The following is a 6,186-nucleotide window of genomic DNA, read 5'->3' as shown; positions in this document are numbered from 1 at the left end:
CAGAAGATGTTACTGTAGTTCTAAAATAAATATGAATATGCATTAATTCATCTCACTCACAAAAAAAAACACAGATTAACTCAGAATATGACGCAAACCTGCAATAATTCAATGTTGAACACTTTTTTATTTTAAAAACAAACAAGCAAGCCCTGTCCAGATTTAAAAAGTAACGCAAAAGTAACGTAACGCATTACTTTCCATAAAAAGTAACTACGTAACGTAATGAGTTACTTTTTTATGGAGTAACGCAATATTGTAATGCATTACTTTTAAAAGTAACTTTCCCCAACACTGTATATATATATACATACATAATTATAATGTTATAATGAAATTGTATATTTTTATATAAATTCAGTAATTTCTTACAATAAAATACTATATTCTCAATTTTACTTTGAAATCAATGCAGGCTAGGGCATTTTACAACAAACTGCGGGATATCTGTGGGATAACAACAGTGATTTGGTTGGTTATTAGTGTACCTGCTGGCTGACTTTAATTTTCTTCTTGCCCATAATAATGTTACAATCGGTTCCACTGTTATGTAGAGAAACAGTTTAAGAATTATGATTGACCTTTAAGCTTGATCATAACTTGCAATCTGCACTTTATGTACTGTAGCAGTTTTGTGCTTAACAGTCCTAATTAGGGGTGTGCGATATATATCGTCTGCAATAATATCGCAATTGTTGTTTTAACGATGTGCGATTTGACATTATAGAGTATTTTGCAAAAACCATTCAAAACATCGCTACAGAGCGCATGCATACATTACGTGAAGTCTAGACTAGTGCGCACTCAGCAAAATATCGTCTAATTATCGTTATCGATAAAATCCCAGAAAATATAGAGATATTATTTTTTGTCAATATCACACACCCCTAGTCCTAATATAATGGGGGAGAGTGTTTGAACAGATATTAACACTCGGCATACAAAAGTCAAGAATAGTGACATAATTTCAGATTAAAAAATGATATAATATTAATCAGTTTATATTCAAGAGATTACTGCGATGAAGACACAGCTAATCACTTTGCGACGTCACAGTCATTTCCTGATCATGTTCACTGTGAATTCAGTTGCCATGTAATTGTAAAATGTTAATATATGGCAAATAGTACTGAGAAATATTCTATAAATATTTGGACATGTTGTCAGCAAATGTTTCCCTCTGCTATAGCTAAAGGTGAAACCGTTCAGTAGCTTTTAGAGAAATTGTCCACCCCTGGATTGTCTTACAGGTGTGATTATAATTTTTTTTTTTAAATGTTCATGATTCAGCATCATTATTTAAGCTTGGATTTTGTATAGTGGTGTGCTTTTCAGACTTATGATAGTAATTGTGGAAACTAGTTTTGTCTAGGCCAATAGCACAATAGAAAGTACGGTTACACTTTACTTGAAGGGGTGTGCATAAGACTGACATGACACCTTCATATTCATGACATGTGTCATGTCATGATTATGAAGGTGTCATGTCAGTCTTATGCACACCCCTTCAAGTAAAGTGTAACAATTGTCCACCCCTGGATTGTCTTACAGGTGTGATTATAATTTTTTTTTTTAAATGTTCATGATTCAGCATCATTATTTAAGCTTGGATTTTGTATAGTGGTGTGCTTTTCAGACTTATGATAGTAATTGTGGAAACTAGTTTTGTCTAGGCCAATAGCACAATAGAAAGTACGGTTACACTTTACTTGAAGGGGTGTGCATAAGACTGACATGACACCTTCATAATCATGACATGACACCTTCATAATCATGACATGACACGTCATGAATATGAAGGTTTTTTTATGCATGTTTATGACAGCTGTCATTAAGTGTCATTCGCTCAGTTATGTCAATTTTAATGCAAAGATGACATTGGTTGAGATGTCTTTGTTAGGGGTAGGGTTAGGTTAGGGTTAGCTCAAACAATGTCATCTTTGCATTAAAAATGACATAACTGAGCGAATGACACTTAATGACAGCTGTCATAAACATGCATAAAAACTCCTTCATATTCATGACATGTGTCATGTCATGATTATGAAGGTGTTATGTCAGTCTTATGCACACCCCTTCAAGTAAAGTGTTACCGAAAGTACTTCAATGTATTTTTGATCAGTGGAGGTCTTGTGGTTAAAAACTGAACTGTGGCATTTAAAATGTGTAAACACTGTCTACAGGCAGACATATTTCTCCTAGCTTTTTTCCAAACTTGGATCCAGTTCAGTCTGCATGCACCATTCTGACAGATTTAAAGCTTATTCAGTTGCTGACACGGCGAATCAATAAAACAGATTAGTTTGGAAAATAATAAAATAATTGCTGGCGTTCTCTAATCTCATCTTTGATTAACTGGAGCAGTTTTAGTTAAAAAAGGTATTTTCTTTTGACTTCCATCCCTGAATTGCATGAGCTTGAGTAGAGCAGGGCTGAAGAGAAAAGTCAGATTGCGAAACCTTCCTCCATCTCCCATTAATCACTATTTACCCCTGGCTCAGGCAGACGGGCCGTTCAATACTCACCTGCCTTTAGCAATATCAGCTTCAACTGGAGCGAAATCCCTCACTGCCCTCTTCTATCTGTTATTGATAAACCCAAAGCATTTTTTCTGCAATGAGATTTGACACCACTTGTCTGATGCCACCGCTAGTGACTGCCATTGTTGTTCACATGAGATGTACTGTTATGGTAGTCGCTGTGCACTTTAAGTCACAGAAGAGCTGTTGACAAAGCCAAATGACTCTGTGATCGATTGCCGAGTTACATTGACGACTCTCTATGGGCTGATCTTTCAGTGCACAGGATTTTTGGGAGGTCTCTGATGGCTGGAGTTGCGATTTCTTGAACGATTTCATTTCATAATAGCATTAGTTTTAATATTTTAAAACTCATTCATTTAAACTGATATGTAAACATTGTAGGCAAGAACCTAAAATGGACTGACCATTTTTATACGAGTCAGTTGTAAACACCGTAATCTTTGACCTTGATAATGCACATTAAATGTTGCTATTTTTGGGCTGTTGATATGAGAATTTTCTTTATTGTCTTTATTGTGGAATAATTCTTGCTATTGAAAAAGACACAAGTGCAGACATCAGATGTTTTGTGGTATTCAATGAGAGTCTTAGCGCCTTTTTGAAATACAGTATATCGTATACAGATATTATTAATTATACTTAGAAATATATCTTAGTAAAAGTTAAAAATGCCATATGTTTATAGTTCCTATTCTATTTATAATTGTTTATTTATAAATAAAATTTTATTTATAATTGTTTGTTTGTATATATATTTAGAGAGAGAGATGATTAATTTTGAAATAAAATCTAATATCATATTTTGTTAACCTTATTTTATTAAACCACACTTTATATGTAGTAGTGCGGTTTAATAAAAAAAAATATGATAATGATTGATTGGATTTTTAGAGTGTCTTTATTTCAATCTATTTCTCTCTCTCTCCCTCTCCCTGTTTCTCTCTCAATCTCTCTCTATCTAAAAAAAAACACATTCATTCTACTAACACAATATCATAGCTAGTGGTTAAATAATTGTGGTTTCAACTTTTGTTTCTGACTGTATGACTCAAGTGCAGAAGATCAGAATTCAGTGCATGTCTTTTCAAGTACTATTTAAGTGTCTCAGCCTCAATAGATGTCTGGGAGGTCTGTTTCTTTCAGAATCTGAATTTGGGTCTCTGCACCAGATCAGTGGATGCCAGAGTGAAAGCAACGTATAATTTCAACATTTGCGGGTTTTTTTTTTTTTACAGGACAGTAAGGTCAAAGATGAGAGCAAAGCACATGAATCTGCTTAAAAGCAGTTGGTGTTATAACGGATGGTGGAGTGCACATGCATTTATGCTGCTTTAAGACTTCAGGGCAGGAGTTTAATCTTTAAAGTAGATGCCAAGTGCTGCTTATTGTTTTGTTTGCCACCGGATTATGTGGGTGGATTAAAAAGTCCATCATTACATCCATGATGTCTGGCTGACAGTATAAAAAGAATACATATTATACTGCCCCAAATTCAGACTTGCCAGTTCAAAGGAAACAATTCTCAAGAGCATGTTAGAGAACGTACAGCCTGCTAATGTGGTTTGAAAATACTGGAGGGGCTCAGTTTGGAAGAACCGCACATGGATGCAAATGGAATTATGAGAAACTTTTTAAAAATATTTGATACCCAGCTGGATTCTTTGAAATGGTAAGAGATGTATGCTAGTGCATTCTACTATTTCACAGAACTTAAAGAAATAAGAACAAAAAACTCTGCTGTCATCTCTCACCCTCATTTAATTTCAATCTCGTATGACTTTCTCCTTTGAAACACCAAAGGAGATGTTCACGCTGCTCTGTTAAAACTCAGAAAAGGACAAAAAAAGTAGCCTATTCATGTTGTGCACTATATTTGGATTCTTCTCAAGTGACACACATTTCTACTGAAAAAAATTAAAATCGTTCACATTATCTTATCTTTGACTCATTCATTTTTGTGTGTATTTAAACTTCAAAACATGAAGTAAAACATGTTAAACCATGTTTGATGTGAATGAAACTAACTGGTTTTATATGTGTCTTGGAACTGATCGCAATGTGTCACTGAAATGAACATACTGTATATTTTCAGTTAAATTGTAGTCTGCTCCTCACACAAGTCTTATGACATCAAAAGACTTGTAATATAATATGCAAATTGAACAAAATATTTTTATGATTAATTTTTTTTTGTAATTTTGAAGCTTGACGGCCCTTGGTTAAGAACCGTTGTACAATGAAAAGATTTCATTTTGTATTCTACAGGAAAAAAAAGGGGTTGGAATGACAGGAGGGTAAGTTACTAATGACAGAAGGTTCATTTTTCTGTGAACTATTCCTTTAAGAATGATAGAAAATTATTTTATAGTCCATATCTCTTACAATTCCTCATTACACGGCACATTAGATGCACACAGGTTTAGATCCATATGTACTTTGATGATTCAGTATCAGTAATTGAGAGGACTTATTATTTGAGATGGGCGACGTAGAGATACATCAGTACTGGAGCATTCAAGTGGACATCCAAGGATTTTCACTTTTTATCCTCAGCATGTGATTGTGTATGACTGTGTATGTGATGTGTATGAGGAAAATTCACTATTCATTTGTAACACTTTTGCACACTATACAAACCCAACATCCATCCATCCATCCATCCAGTTTACCCACACGCTATCTGTGCCGGTATAGCACTTTACAGTACCTCACGCATTTAAAGGAATATGCCTTGCAATATACTATATTAAAGATAACGTGATAATAAAAAAAATAAAATTAATGTTATGTTAGTATACAATCCAGCGGCAGTAAACTGGTGACACTGGTTGAACATAGTACGTGGTGGTATTACAGTTTAACGTTGGTTGCCATCCATTATATAAAGGAAAAAATAATAAAACGCGGTGTGTAACTACTACTGTTGCACAAAATCATGTCAAAGGTAATGAAAGGGGAATGTGGGGCACCCTTATTGCACTAGGATTGCTCGATTATGGCAAAATCATAATCATGATTATTTTGTTCAGTATTGTAATAACGATTATTTAACACCATTAGGAGTGGACAATATGACAAAAATCATGAAAAATCATTATAGCAATATACATCAAGTATTTAAAATGTAAAAATATTTGAAAATAAGGTTGCATGATACCAAAATTTTTGTTTTTTAATTTTGAAATTTCACAATTCATGATATCAATTTCAGGGATCGCAAAATCGCTAGCCCGACGTCCCGGGGCTATTGTGTTTTCCAGTCGGGCTACCAAAATGTATCACCAGCCTTAATCTTAAATGCAGACCTCCCGCGGGTCCTTAAAAACTCCTAAAGTGAGTTGTATCAAACTTAAGGCCATAAAAAGTTTTAAATACGTTAAATGGTATAAGAAATGTCTTAATTATAATTTCAAGAGGTCTTACAGTTGAATGAATGAATGAATGATGCATTTATATAGTGCTTTATTGTGTATTGTTGTACACCCAAAGCGCTTTACAATCATATGGGGGGGCTCTCCTCAACCACCACCAGTGTGCAGCATCCACTTGGATGATGCGACGGCAGCCACAGGACAGTGGCGCCAGTGCGCTCACCACACACCAGCTACAGGTGGAGAGGAGAGAGAGTCATAGAGCCAATCAA

The sequence above is a fragment of the Sinocyclocheilus anshuiensis genome, unplaced genomic scaffold, assembly GCF_001515605.1.
Source record: "Sinocyclocheilus anshuiensis isolate Anshui unplaced genomic scaffold, SAMN03320099.WGS_v1.1 scaffold542, whole genome shotgun sequence".
Lineage (NCBI taxonomy): Eukaryota > Metazoa > Chordata > Actinopteri > Cypriniformes > Cyprinidae > Sinocyclocheilus > Sinocyclocheilus anshuiensis.
Note: the sequence above shows the minus strand (reverse complement) of the source record.